Consider the following 16,163-nt stretch of genomic DNA (forward strand, 5'->3'; position numbering starts at 1 on the left):
TAAATGCAGCAAGAGAAAAGAAACATCATACAATGAAGCTCCAATATGTCTGGCTGAAAACTTTTCAGTGCAAACTTATAGGCCAGAAGACAGTGGCATGATAAAGTGCTGAAAGAAAAAAAAAATGTTTACCCTATAATAGTATATCTGGCAGAAATATTCTTCAAACATGAAGGAGAAATAAAGGCTTTCCCAAACAAAAAGCTGCAGGGTTTCATCAAAACCAAATCTGTCCTACAAGAAATGCTACAGGGATTACTACAATCAGAAAAAAAAGGAACGTTCATGAGCAATAAGTAATCATCTGAAGGCCTTAAACTCACTGGTAATAGTAAGCATACATAAGAACACAGAATATTGGAGCACTATAAGTGTGGTGTGTAAACTACTCTTCAGTAGAAAGACTAAATGATGAACCAATCAAAAGCGATAACTACAACAACTTTTCAAAACATGGTACAATATGATATAAATAGAAACAAAAATTTAAAAAGTTGGGGGATGAAGTTAAAGTGTAGAGTATTTATTCGTTTTATTTTTGCTTGCTTGTTTTTTATGTAAATAATGTTAAGTTGTTATCGGTTTTAAACAATGCATTATAAGATAGTATTTCAAGCCTTATGGTAACCTCACATCAACAAACATACAATGGGTGCCAACAAAATCAAAAGTAAGAAACTAAATCATATCACTAGAGAAAATTAGCTTAATTAGAAGAAAGACAAAAAGGAAAGAAGGAAGAAAGACAAGACCGTAAAAACAAACAACAACAACAACAAAAAACCAGAAAACAGAAACAAATAACAAAATGGCAGGAATAAGTCCTTACTTAGCAATAATAACATTTAATGTAAATGGATTAAACTCTCTAATCAAAAGGCATAGAATGGCTGAATGGATTCATAAAACAGACCCAATGATCTGTTGACTACAAGAAACACACTTTACCTATAAAGACACACATAGACTGAAAATAAAGAGATGGAAAAAGACATCCCATGCCAATGGGAACCAATAAAGTGGAGGAGTAGCTATACTTACATCAGGCAAAATCGATTTTGAGACAAAAACTGTAAGAAGAGACAAAGAAGGTCATTATATAATGACAAAGGGGTCAGTCAAGCAAGAGAATATAACAATTTTAAATATATATGGGCCCACCCAACACTTCAATACTCAGATGTATAAAGCAAATATTATTAGAGCTAAAAAGAGCAATAGACCCTAATACAGAAAGAGCTGGAGATTTCAACACCCCACTTTCAGCATTGGACAGATCTTCCAGACAGAAAAACAACAAATAAACAGATCAGACTTAATCTGCAATTCATTTCAAAATGCCAGTGACATTCTTCACAGAAATAGAAAACACAATTCTGAAATTTATTTAAAACCATGAAAGACCCAGAATAGACAAAGCTATTCTAAGCAAAATGAAGAAAACTGGAGGAATCCCATTACTTGACTTCAAATTATACTACCGAACTATAGTAAACAAAATGGCATAGTACTAGCATAAGAACAGAAACATAGATCAGTGGAATAGAAAAGAGAACCCAGAACTAAATCCATACATCTACAGTGAACTCATTTTTGACCATGATTCCAAGAACGTACATTGGGGAAAGGACAGTGTCTTCAATAAATTGTGCTGGGACAACTGGATATACATAAGCAGAAGAATAAAACTAGACCCCTATCTCTTGCCATATACAAAAATCTAATCAAGATAGATTAAAAATTGAAATCTAAGACCTGAAACGATAAAACTACCACAAGAAAACATTGGGGAAACTCTTCAGGACATTGGAGTGGGCAAAGACTTCTTGAGTAATACCCCACAGGTACAAGCAACTGAAGTAAAAATAGACAAATGAGATCACATTAAGTTAAAAATCTTCTGTACAGCAAAAGAAGCAATTAACAAAGTGAATAGAAAACCCACACAATTAGAGAAAATATTTGCAAACTACCCTTTTGACAAGGGGTTAATAACCAGAACATATAAAGATCTCAACTTGACAGAAAAAAAAAAAAAAATCTAATCCAATTTTAAAAATGGGCAAAATATCTGAATAGTCATTTCTCAGAACAAGACATACAAATGGCAAACTGGTATATAAAAAGGTACTCAAAATTGATCATCAGAGAAATGCAAACCAAAACTACAATGAGATATTTCACCCCAGTTAAAATGGCTTTTATCCAAAAGACAGGTGATAACAAATACTGGTGAGGATATGGAGAGAAGGGAATTCTGGTACACTCTTGATGGAAATGTAAATTAGTATAGCCACTATGGAGAACAGTTTGGAAGGTCCTCAAAAAACTAAAAATAGAACTACCATATGATCCAGCAATCCCATTCGACTCCTAGGTATATACTCAAAAGCAATGATATCAGTATTATTATATATAATAATATATATGATATATAATAATATATATGATATATATATAATAATGATATTATTATAATATCAGAAGAGATTTCTGTGCTCCTACGTTTATTGCAGCATTATTCACAATTGCCAAGATCTGCAAACAGCCTAACAGTCCATCAACAGACAAATGGATAAATAAAATGTGGTAGATATATACAATGTAGTACTATTCAGCCATAAAGAGAATGAGATCCTGTTATTTGCAGCAGGGTGGTTGGAATTGGAGGTCATTAAGTGCAATAAGGCAGGCACAGAAAGATAAACATTGCATTTCTCCCTTATTCTGGGGGGCTAAAAGTTAAAACAATGGAATTCATGAAGATAGAGAGTAGAAGGATGGTTATCAGAGGCTGGGAAGTGTAGTAAAGGTGGCAGGGGGTTGGGGAGGGAGGTGGAGGAAGGTTAATGGATACAAAAAGATAGAATGAATAAGACCTAGTATTTGCTAGCACAACAGGGTGATTATAGTAAAAAACAATTTCATTGTACATTGAAAAACAAAAGTATAATTGAATTGTTTGAAACACGAATGGTGAATGCTTGAGGTGATGGATGCCCTATTTATTCTGATGTAATTATTACAGATTGCATGGCTGCATCAAAATATGTACCCCATAAATATATGGATCTACTATGTACCTACAAAAATTAAAAAGAAATAAAAAATTAAAGAAGCTATAATTCTTCTCCACAAGATAAAATTCAAAAGCTTTGAATTGTCTTTAAAGACACCTCACTTTCAGGTAGTAAGAAGTTTGAAAAACAACTTTTACTGTAAAACAAAACAAAACTTACTAGCTTGCAAAAATAATCTATTCAGCTCATGATTCTTTGGGCAAATTGGAACATTCTGATTTTGGCTACCTTGACTAATGTCTACTGGATCTGCAAATGTGTCTATGATCACTTATTAGGTTTGGGTTTCACATGTTCTCACTCACATGTCTTACCATTGTTGTTTGTGGCTGGTATGACAAGGAGTGGAGCCACATGTCTTTTTTCAGCAGGCTAGCCCAGGCTTCTTTACATGGTAGTGGAAGAATTCCAAGCAGAACAAAAGAAGGCAAGCCTCAATGCAAAGTGCTTGCCAAGTCTCCACTTGCTGTTGTCCCATTGGTCAAAGCAAGTTACAAGGCCAAGCTCCGAGTCAGTGTAGGAGTACCTCCTGAAGGGTGTGGATGCAGGGAGAGTAGAGAATAATTGGTAGTCATTGAATAATCTACCATAGGCAAAGTCAAGTTTGGACCCATAAGCAATCACAATGTAGCTCATATTTGCATTGCATTTTACAGTTTAGCCATGTATCACCTCTATTATCTCATTTGTTTTTTATAAATATCTCATATTTACTTTGCAGGAAGACATAATTGTTCTCCCTAATACAAAATTCAATGTGACCATGGCTAACTTAACAGTCTAATAATTGAATGAAATAATAAATGTATGTTTGATGTACATTGAATTAGGGCATTTTCCACACTACACAATATGTTAGGTATAATGTCAGATCTGATATTGTTTTCCTTTGTTACCCCTTCCAAGCTAAAATGAGTATCTTCAAGTTCTTTTATTCTAGGCCTTATTGAAAAATCCATATCTATTTTTATCATATTTTCTATGACTTTATAAGTGGTGAATAAATCCTCCTGTGCAGATGGAAAGAATTCTTATTTGTAGTCTATTTGTATGTAAATATTCTTAAATTTCTTGATCATATTTATTGTTTAATGCAAAAATATAACTTTCATTATGCCTTTTACAAGAGACAGTCACAGGAATAAAATCTTACAGGTTTAGATTTAACATAATTCTGTTGGAGGTTAAGAGAATGCTGGTTTTGGTTGTATTTTTTGGTATTGTTGTTATTATCTGTATTTTATTCCATTTAAAAATATCCTTCTTGATATTTTCTGTCTTTGGAAATCATTGGTCCAATAATTTCAAATTTTAAAAATCATATTAGCTTATCTCCATAGTGAAAATGGATAGCTTAGTATTATTTCATAAGAATTATTTCAATTTTTCTTTAAATGTACCACTTAACAACTGCAGTAACGAGGCTTATATATTGTTTCTAAACTCTCCCTTATATCCTTGTGAGTTCTTTCCACAGCTTATCCTCATTCGCCTGTTACTATCCAGAAGAACTCAATGTAATGTAATCTGCAAACTTGCATATTCCATTTTACATGATTTCTTTTAGATCAGTTATTGTGCGAGAACCTGAATTACTTTATCAAAATGTGAAGCAAATCCAGACACAACACTTATTCCCAGGTACCTTACTACAAACACTTCTCCATCCTTAATATTGATAAGCTATCCCTTCCTTTTGTTTTCCTTCTCTGCCTCAAGTACGTATTCATGAAAATCTCTGCCCTTTAATGGTTAGTTCTTGAGTGGAGGGAGATTATGTTTAGTAAATGTACAAGAGAGTCTAATACATTGCCAAAGACTCACAAAACCCAATAATTGACAACTATCCCTTTGTTTCTTATCTGTACCTTTATTTATCCTGTTGGCAGAATCTGGTAAGGAAAGATTTATACTATCTATCCTTACAGTAACAATGTAGCATGCCCCTTACCCCCCTCCTATATAGGTTATGCTTCCTTAAGTGTGCAATGAACCACTCTACATTATGTATTGCGCCAATCGGCTAGGTATGCAAGTGAGAGTTACGGGTCTGAAATTCTAAGGCTTTTCACTGTGCATTTTTATGGATGGTGTCAAAACAAAGGCAAACTCAAAATAAATAAAACCACTACTCTCATTTATAATGTTAGAGCTCAGGACAAGGAGCAACAGGAACAAACATACCAGTATATTTCAATATACGCTTCCTTAGTCATTAGTGTTAGTGTCAGCCACAGTGTCAGGTTAGCTACATCTCATTGCCTAATTGACACATATGATGCAGGAAGCTTCCTATTAGGGGTGATTACCTCAGTTCTCTGGAATCTTTGTTTATGCAGTGGTTTCCAGCTAGGGACGATTTTGCCCTCTTCAGGACATTTGGCAATGTCTGTAGATAGTTTTGGTTTTCACAACTTAGAGGTAGTGGTGCTATTTTCATCTAATGGATAGGGGCCAGGGATGCTGCTGAGCATCCAACATTGCACAAAACATTATCTGGACCAAAATGTCAATAGCGCCAAGATTGAGAAATGCTGGTTTATGCCATTTTATTTTGCATATGTTCACTCATTTGGCTGGCGAGGTTCTGTAGAGTGTTGACAAATGTTCACCGTAATCATAAACATTGACATTTGTTTTGCTAAGTATCCTGCAGGACATAATTAATATTTCATTTATATATATGATTTCACTTTAAATTTTAATCTGATTATTGTTACATATCATTACTTTGTAGTGTATTATCTTTGGACAACTTCCACAAATTCCTTCAGTTTTCCACTGACTCTTGGATTCCATTATAATTAAAAGCCTTCTCATACCTAAATGAATTGCAACACTTCTTAGTTATGGTATGAATATCCAGGTTCAGGATAAACCTAATTCTGAAATTATCCCCACAAATGCAATAGTGGTCTTGATTCCTTGGGTTTCATAGTGAGTGTCACACTTGAAATCCACAGTCCATAGCTTCTCCAGCTGCAAAAATACAGCATAGAGATAAATCCAATCAGAATATCAACATTTCAAAATGAATAATTACTTCCAAGAAAACCTGACCAAAGGGAAAATAATTGAGAGGTAGAAATGATCAGATGTCTCAGGTCCACTGCTTTAATTCATTTAGGCCGAATTTAATGTCTTTCAAGCTAAGGAATATGGGGAAACGCTAATTTGCTTGGGTGCCTTAGCAGTAATGTTCATTAAGACTCTTATAGTTCATTGCAATGTCAAAAGAAACTCCTTTTTCTTTCCTTTTACAAGTTTATGTATATTAATGTGAAACTTACTGACCCCCCTTTTTGCTGTGTGTGACCCATACAAGAATCACTAGGATAAAATCAGCAATTTCACAGTCCTTATTCTCTGTCAAACAACTGCACACTGACAGATCCTTCAAGTTTGATTCATTAGTCAAGTTTTTTTTCCATATGTAAGGCTAATAAGCCATGATTTTTAGCTCTGAGTAAATTTAATCACCGTACCATTTCCGTGTGCTTACTCACTTTATTTCACTTCACAGGAGGCATATGTGCTTTAAAATATAGTGCCATATGTGTGCAGAATAGAGAATTTTTAGAGCTGGAAGGAAACCTTGGGATCATTTGCTCTCAATCTTGTCATTTTACAGAGTAGAAACTGAGGCATATGATGAATGCCAGGCTGTGAATTAATGAATCCGACTGCGAATTTGTAAGCTCTTAGCTCAATGTTGAATGCTCTTTGTGCTACCATTTAACTTCCATTATATGACTTCAAAATTAAATTCAGGCCTGATTTTATAATGTGATTATGATTTTCCTACCAAGAACATCCAAATAATCATTTTACATTATGTATTACAGTTGGTAACTAAATATTCCCACTAGTAAATATAAACTTAAACATTTTTTTAAATAAGTATTTTACACAAATCATCCTTTACTGTCAAAAGAACCCTAGGAATAATTACAGTCTTAGGTTTTTGAGCTTGTCTTCTATCTGCTATCTTGTATAGTAAAAAAATAATGAACATATTGTAAAGATTTTTCAATTCTTCTATTATTTTTGCATTTTGGACAAGTCACTGAGCCTCAGTTTCTTTACCTTGAAATAAACAAAGAACATTTGATTATCTGTGTAACTCATAGACAGTGTTAATGAAGTAAGGTTAAAGTGAATGAGATCACCTTTATCAACTACGAACATGAGACTTACATATAAGCTAACTGTCTTTACTATTACAATATTTTTCTTGCTCAGATGCCAAAACCAATGACTTCATGGCTCTTTTATTTTCCTATTTCTTAGTTTTGTTATTTGAACAATTAACACTGATACATCCTAACTGACTTATTTATAAATACATTTAAAAAGATAATAGTTGATTAAATCTTACACAAGAGTTTTTAACTAGACTTTATTTTTTAGAGGAGTTTTAAATTCACAGTAAGATTGCATGAAAAGTATAAGGTGTTCGCGTATATTCCCTGTCCTCTCCGCTCCCACACACAGCCTCTTCCGTATCATCATCCTACAGTGGAGTGGTTGGTTCATTTGTTACAATCAATGAACCTACATTGACATATCATTCTCACCCAAAGTCCATAGTTCACATTAAGTTTTCACTCTCAGTGTTATAAAATCTATGAGTTTAAAAAAATCTATGGCTTTTGACATGTAACCACCATTATAGTTTCAAACAGTGTATTTTCACTTCACTAAAAATACTGTATGTTCTTCCATATTCATTCCTGCTTCCCTCTAACTCCTGGCAACAGCTGACCTTTTTTTACTATCTTCATAGTTTTGTCTTCTCCAAACTGGCACACAGTTGGAATCATATAGTAGGTAGCCTTTTTACATTAACATCCATTACTTAGCAATATGCATCCAAGGTTTCTCCATGTCTTTTCATAGCTTGATAGTTTATTTATTTTTTAGCACTGAATGATACTCCCTTGTCTGGATATACCAAGTTTATTTTTCCACTCACCTACCAAAGGACATCTTGGTTGCTTCCAAGTTTTGTCAATTCTGAATACATCTGCTATAAACATTCATGTGTAGGCTTGCCTGTGAATGTAAGTTTTCAACTCATTTGGGTAAATACCAAGGAGTGTCATTACTGGATTATATAGTAAGAGTATGTTTACTTCTGTAAGAAACTGCCAAACTATCTTCAAAGTGGCAGTACCTTTTTGCATTTTCACCAGCAATGAATGAGAATTGCCGTTGCTCCATATCCTTACCAGCAGTTAGTGTTGTCAGCGTTTTGGATTTTGGCCATTCTAATAGCTATGTAGTGTTATTTCATTGTTGTTTTAACTTGCAATTCTCTAATGACGTGTAATGTTGCATATCTTTTTAGATGCTTCTTTGCTATCTGTGTATTTTCTTCAGTAAGGTGTCTGGGTCTTTTGCCTGTTTTAAAATGAGGTTTGTCTTTGTCCATTTGGGCTGCTATAACAAAATACCATAGACTGGGTGAGTTATAAACAACAGAAATTTATTTCTCACCATTTTGGCGGTTACGATGTTCAGGATTAAGGGTATAGCAGATTTGGTGTTTGGTAAGGGCCCACTTCCTGGCCCGCAACTTTTCACTGTCTCACATTGTGGAAGAGACTAATTAGCTGTCTGTGGTCTCTTTTTTGAGGGTACCAATCCAGTCATGTAGTCTCTGCCCACATGACTTAATCACCCCCAAAAGACCTCAGCTCCTATTATCACATTGGTGGTTAGTTTTTCAACACATGAATTTAGGCAGATGGGAGTGGGGGACACATAAGCACTCAGACCACAGCAGCATTGTTCATTTTCTTATGGCTAAGTTTTAAGACTTCTTGTATATATCAGATAACAATTTTGTATCCACACTGAATTTCCAGCAGTTTGTCAGTTGCATTTCAGATTTTCCTATCACGTTACTAACTTTTGCAAAAGTTTTGTTCATGGGTCTTCACTCTGATAAGCTGTGAGTACCTGAATCTGCCTGTCTGCTCCTCTGATAATGGGGAGAGGCAGTGGTTTACCCTATGATCACAGTTCTCTGCTTGATGTAAAAAAAGTTGTTGAGTTTTAGTTAGTTCAGCTTTTTATTTGTTAGGGTGAAGTGATAACTTTCAAACTCCTTACGTGTGGGAGGGAAAATCAGAAGTCTTACATAAGATTTTATAGGTAAAAATAAAGTAAATAAAACAGAGTTACTCAGAGGAAGAAAAATAATTTTAAAAAATGTGATAGATAATTGCTTCCCAAGTATTTATGTGCATATAATCTGATTCAGTAAATCTAGGGCAAGTGTCAATGTATAGTTCTAGCAAGCTCATAGGTGATGCTAATGTTGCTGCTCTGTGAACCACACTTGGAAGTGGTAATGTAGTATACAGTATCTGCTGACCAATAACAATTATTATGTGGGCTTTACAGGCATATTCCAAAAAAAATTATATATACACATATACATCTATATGTTTGTGTATATATGTGTGTATGTGTGTATTTATGTATATATATATAACACATATGTATATAAAACATTAAGTTTTGCTTTTTATATTTTGAAGCTGTCTTACTAGGGGCATAGATGTTTAGAATTGTTTTTCTAGTTAACTATTAACTTTCTGTAATCCTATAAAATTTCTGTCTTAACTTTTAGTCTTGCATTGATACATACCTGAGCTTTCTTTTGGATAATACTTGCCTGCCTGCTGCGTATGTGTATATGTATATATATATGTACATATTTTTTTCCTTCATTCTTTTACCATTAACTGCTCCATACCCTTCTACTTTTGTTTTTAAATTATTTTTTATTATTATACTTTAAGTTCTAGGGTACATGTGCATAACGTGCAGGTTTGTTACATATGTATACTTGTGCCATGTTGCTGTGCTGCACCCATCAACTCGTCAGCACCCATCAACTCGTCATTTACATCAGGTATAACTCCCAATGCAATCCCTCCCCCCTCCCCCTTCCCCATGATAGGCCCCGGTGTGTGATGTTCCCCTTCCCGAGTCCAAGTGATCTCATTGTTCAGTTCCCACCTATGAGTGAGAACATGCGGTGTTTGGTTTTCTGTTCTTGTGATAGTTTGCTAAGAATGATGGTTTCCAGCTGCATCCATGTCCCTACAAAGGACACAAACTCATCCCTTTTTATGGCTGCATAGTATTCCATGGTGTATATGTGCCACATTTTCTTAATCCAGTCTGTCACTGATGGACATTTGGGTTGATTCCAAGTCTTTGCTATTGTGAATAGTGCTGCAAAGAACATACGTGTGCATGTGTTTTTATAGCAGCATGATTTATAATTCTTTGGGTATATACCCAGTAATGAATGGGGTGGCTGGGTCATATGGTACTTCTAGTTCTAGATCCTTGAGGAATCGCCATACTGTTTTCCATAATGGTTGAACTAGTTTACAATCCCACCAACAGTGTAAAAGTGTTCCTATTTCTCCACATCCTCTCCAGCACCTGTTGTTTCCTGACTTTTTAATGATTGCCATTCTAACTGGTGTGAGATGGTATCTTATTGTGTTTTTTTTTTTTTTTTGACACGGACTCTTGTTCTGTTGCCCAGGCTGGAGTGCAGTGAAACAATCTTGGCTCACTGCAATCTCCACCTCCCAGGTTCAAGGGATCCTCCTGCCTCAGCCTCCTGAGTAGCTGGGATTACAGGCATGCACCACCACACCTGGCTGACCCATATACTTTTGATCTACTTTTGCAAAGAGCACAGAGCTAGATTTACTTTTCTTTTATCTAATTTGTCTTCTTTTCACTACAAGATTTATTCATTATGATTGTGAATATATCTGGATTTGTTTCTAGAGCCTGATTTTTTTTGCTTTCTTATTTTTATTTTATTATTTCCTTTTGTTTTAAAATGTAGGTCTTATGATTACTTATGTATGGTTAACCCAAGAGATCAGGAGATGACTGCTATTGAAGAGATAGTTTGGTACTGAGATCCCAAGAGGAAGGGCTGTGCTATGGCATGAGAGGCCAAGCAGGGATGTACTAGGATTGGCGAAGAGGCAGAGAGGGGGAAATTGTTGGCAAGAGCCTTTAATGTGGTGTCCATAAGAAGGAACAGGTGAGGCAGGTTAATCAGGTTTAAGATTAGCTATTCTGAATAATTCCAGTGGGTTTAGGGACTCTAGCTAATTGTCTGATCCTTGGGTGATTATGGCAGGTGGATGGTGACCCATAATATGGAAGCCCAGTAAAGGAGGTGGTTGGGTTTTAGACTCTAGACTGGTTGGTTTGCATTTGAAGAACACATTCATGGGTGAATTATTTACTATCTCTGGGAATTGGTTAACCCTGGAAGGGGCAGTCCCTTCAGGGGTAGCAAAGCCTCAGATGTCAAAGCATCAAATTACAGAAAATAAAAGACGTGGGGAATATACCCTATTGGATATTCATTTGTTTTGATTTATTGAGCTATTGTTTCCTTGTTTTATTTTTCCATTTTCCTCCCTACCCTCAAAGTTTTAGAAATTACATTTTCTGTGTCTATTCTTTTTTTTTATTATTATTTTTTGAGATGGAGTCTCGCTCTGTCGCCCAGGCTGGAGTGCAGTAGCAGGATCTTGACTCACTGCAATCTCTGCCTCCCAGGCTCAAGTGATTCTCCTGCCTCAGCCTCCCAAGTAGCTGGGACTATAAGCATCTGCCAGCATCCCCGGCTAATTTTTTGTGGTTTTAGTAGAGACAGGATTTCACTGTGTTAGCCAGGATGGTCTTGATCTCCTGACCTCGTGATCCACGCGTCTCAGCCTCCCAAAGTGCTGGATTACAGGCGTGAGCCACTGTGCCCGGCCTAGAGCGCAGCGAGGCCCTGAGGCCAGGGCCTCTTAAGGATGGGCCTGGCGTCCCAGATGCGAACATTCTTTTAGTAGTTACCATTAAAATCTTTACCATGCTTCTTACCTAAAATGTTAATCAAATACCTTAATTATCTCCTGAACTTCCATGGCAGTTTAACTTTCACCTTCACCTTGATGCTTGTCTGAGTTTTGTTCTCCCAATAGTTTGCACTCTTGATATTACCATTTTCCTTGTTTCAGTCTCAAGCTTGCTGTTTGCTTACTGCTCACAATTTTTCACTTTAGTTTCAGTGCACCTTTCTTACATATTGTGAACCCAGAAATGATTAAAGAGGCTTCTATTAAGGATTCAATGTTTGTGAAGAAGAAAGATCTTTCAGAGTAACTAAGCCATTCTATTGTTGAAATCCTAGCCATTAAAATTTACAAATTTCTTTCAGCTCAAAGAGTACGGGTTACTAGAGTGAATTATTTCCTAATCCAGAAAATTGACAGTTTCTAATATGGTGCTGTGTCAACAGCATGTGAGCTGGACGGATAAGACTCCACATCGCCAGTGGCAGTGTCAAGAGGGAGCTCAGAACTCTGCAAATCTTGGCAAATTTCTTATACTTTCCCATTTCAACCCCTCCCCCATTTTCTGCTTTGAAATAATTGTGACTATCTACAGTTTTCCCCTGCTTATTATATAAGTCACAAAAAGAAATCCAGCACTTCCAAATCATCCTTCATGTCCTTTCCTCTCCACACTGCGTTGCACATTCATTCAACTTTTGACCCTATCTTTAATTTCCTAACTTCTGAAACCTTATGATCAATCATTAGTAAAATCCCCTATATTGTCTTTCATGTTTACATTTCACTCCTTTACTCAAACTTCCTCGTCCCCCATTCCCCAGAATCCTTTTTCCCCTGAAGCCTTATGATAATAGTGGCTATATTCTTTCTGCACCCATTATTCTTAAGCTTAAAAGTGTGGTTGCCGAGGTGGGAGGATCGCTTGAAGACAGGAGTTGAGAACAGCTTGGCCAATAAAGCAAGACTTCATCTCTACAAAAATAAAAAGTAAAAGTAGAATTGATGACCTTCTTGTTCTTCATTGCTACGTCTGTATAATTTTTCTCTCTAAACTTTCCAGCTTTTAATTTCTTATCTTCTAATTCAACCAACCTGGTCAGTCATCTGAAAGTTCCTGGGTTATTTCCTTATTTCCTCAAGATTTTACCCCTGACTCACTGTCAATGTCTCCCATACTATCTCTCTTATTATTCCCCATGAAGTCAGTATCCACAAAAGTGGTCCCTCCTCTGCCCTTGCTTCTTATTTCCTTGTTTTTCTCTATTCTAATCATATTGTCTTCCACCCTACTTTAGTCACTTGGTGATATTGTCATCACCAATATGTACATCTTCTATATAAACTCAATTTCAAGTATTCTATTCTTTGACCACAAAACTATTCTACTTGCAGTTTACTCATTTTACTAACCCAAGTCCAGCAATTCTTCTGTCTCACCAGGATCTACTTCATTTGTCCCTCTCCTAATATCTTCACTTCCTTTTCCTTTGCTCAAGGTTTCTCATCCTTGCAACACTTACATGGTGAATTGGGCATTTCTTTGTTGTAGGGACTGACTTGTGTGTTTTAAGATGTTTAAGAAGTATCCCCAAAAGCTATCCATTAAATAATTGGTACCACCCTCACCCGGTTTTGACAACCAAGGATGTCTCCAGACATTACCAAATGACCACTGCAATGCAATTAGATCCACATTGATAATCTATTACTTGGAATAAAACCCATGGTGAATTTTTATAACATTCTATTACATGCATCCTCAACTTTCTTGGCTTTTCCCACTTTACTACACATAATAAATCCAATCTGCCATTTACTCCCACCTACATCTTACAGCTGAATATAACTAGAAAACACAGAACCATCCTAAATCTTATCACTTTAAGTTCATGATTATTAACCTTAAATGAGTCTTCAAGACTGACAATTATAGCACATTTCCCAACTCCATCCATGCTCACAATCTTTTATATCATAATTTCTACCCTCTCTCATTTACCTTTTGTCACCTCATCCTCCATCTTCAACCTCCATCTAATTACCTTGGTCTTTAACAATGAGAAAATAAAAACCATCAGAGGGAACTTCCACAGTCTCCACTCCACATGTACAACTTTATCAACATCAGTGTCTGTATATTATGCCTCCTCTCCTTTTATAATGGATGAACTGTCCCTGCTCTTGGCCAAGGCTAATCCACTTGGCAGTAGTTTCTAAACCCTCTTGCTTACTCAAGTTATGTTGACAGAAAATCTTCCCATTCTCTCCTATAACTTCAGATGTCATTTTTTTATTAGGACACATATGCTTTTGTTGCTACAAATTTTAAAAATAAAACAACTTCTTTTTAAAAAGTAAACTTATAAAGAAAACATCTGGCCTTCTTTGACCCTCCATGGCTGCCTCATTTCTGTACTCCCCCTTTTTAAGAAAACTTTCGACAAAAAATAAAAAAACAAAAAAAAATTGTTTCCATTTCTGCTTATCCATTCTCTCTTAAATCCATTCCAATTGACTTTTGCTCCCACCACTTAATCAAAATGCTTCTTGTCCTCTTCACCAATGCATGTTGCATGGATAAATCCCATGGAATGTTTTTATGTCAGTTTAGCATTTGACACAGTTGATTATCCTGTATGTAAAACATCCTTCACTTCCTCCTAATTTTCTTCCTAATTCTTTGGCTGATTGTACTCTGCCTTCATTGCTGGTTCCTCCTCAACATCAAAAACAGAGCCCTGGAGCTAAATAACCCACTTCTGCAGAAAGATACCCAACCGCATGACTTTTAATACCAACTCTTTACACAAACTGACAATACCAAATGTATATCTTAAATCTGGACCCTTTCCCTTGAACTTGTGACTCATATGTCTCAATGCCTACTTGGTATGTCAACTTAGATGTGTAACGGGCATCTCAAACTTAACCTGTCCCAAAGTTGAGCTCATGCTTGTCCGATGCAACATCTGTGCCACCTATTGCATTCCTCGTTTACATAGACATCTACTAAATCCTCTCAGTTTCTGAAACCCCAATACTTTTTTTTTTTTTGAAACAGAGTCTTGCTCTGTCACCTAGGCTGAAGTGCAGTGGCATGATGTCGGCTCATTGCAACCTCCGCCTCCCGAGTTCAAGCGATTCTCCTGCCTCAGCCTCCTGAGTAGCTGGGACTACAGGCGAATGCCACCACGCCTGGCTAATTTTTGTATTTTTAGTAGAGATGGGGTTTCACCATGTTGGCCAAGATGGTCTCTATCTCCTGACCTCGTGATCTGCCCACCTCGGCCTCCCAAAGTGCTGGGATTACAGGCATGAGCCACCGTTCCTGCCCTGAAACCCCAATTCTTGAAGTCATGCTTCACTATTTATTTTCTCTCATGCTTCATGTCCAAATGCATAGAAAAATCACATGGGCTCTAACCTTAAATCTACACTTAAGTCAAAAACTCTCACCACTTCCACCACTGTCACCTTGGTTTATGCCATCATGGTTTCTTCCCTAGATTATGGTAGCCTCTGATCCCACCCTGTTCTCCCATTCAGCTATGGTGATGTTGTTAAGATATAAGTCATAAAGTTCATTCCCTGATCAAAATATTCCAGTGAATTTTATCTTATATAGACGAAAAGCCAAAGTCCTTACAAATATCTACAAAGCCTTATGTGATCCAACCCATCAACCTAACCATTTCCTTTTGGATCTCATTCTTTGTTCCAGCCACACTTGTCGTCTTGCTTTCCCTTGAAGACCTCAAGCACACACCCACTCAGTGGCATTTCTACTAACTATTCTTTCTCCCCAGTTATTCACATGGTATAACCTCTCAGCTCCTTTAGATCTTTGCTCAGAATTGAATTCCTTCAATCTACACTTCCTTCCCCCTTTTTTTTTCTTAACACGTAAGACCATGTACTATATAATAAGATATTTTTTACTTGTTTTCCTTAACTTACTAGACTGTACTTTTCATAATGAGAGAAAAATTGTATCCCTAAAAAACAATTTGGTTAAATCCTCGGTACCTAGCATAGTACCTGGCACACAGTAGGTACTCAATACCTATGTTTAAATAAACCACTGAATGAAATGCCGAGTATTTATTCAAATGTTACAGGAGGAAAGACTTGAACTGATTTTTGGAGGTTATGGACTTCTTTCCCTGAATTATATCATCAC

Source organism: Papio anubis, chromosome 2 (genome assembly GCF_008728515.1).
Source record: "Papio anubis isolate 15944 chromosome 2, Panubis1.0, whole genome shotgun sequence".
Classification (NCBI taxonomy): Eukaryota; Metazoa; Chordata; class Mammalia; order Primates; family Cercopithecidae; genus Papio; species Papio anubis.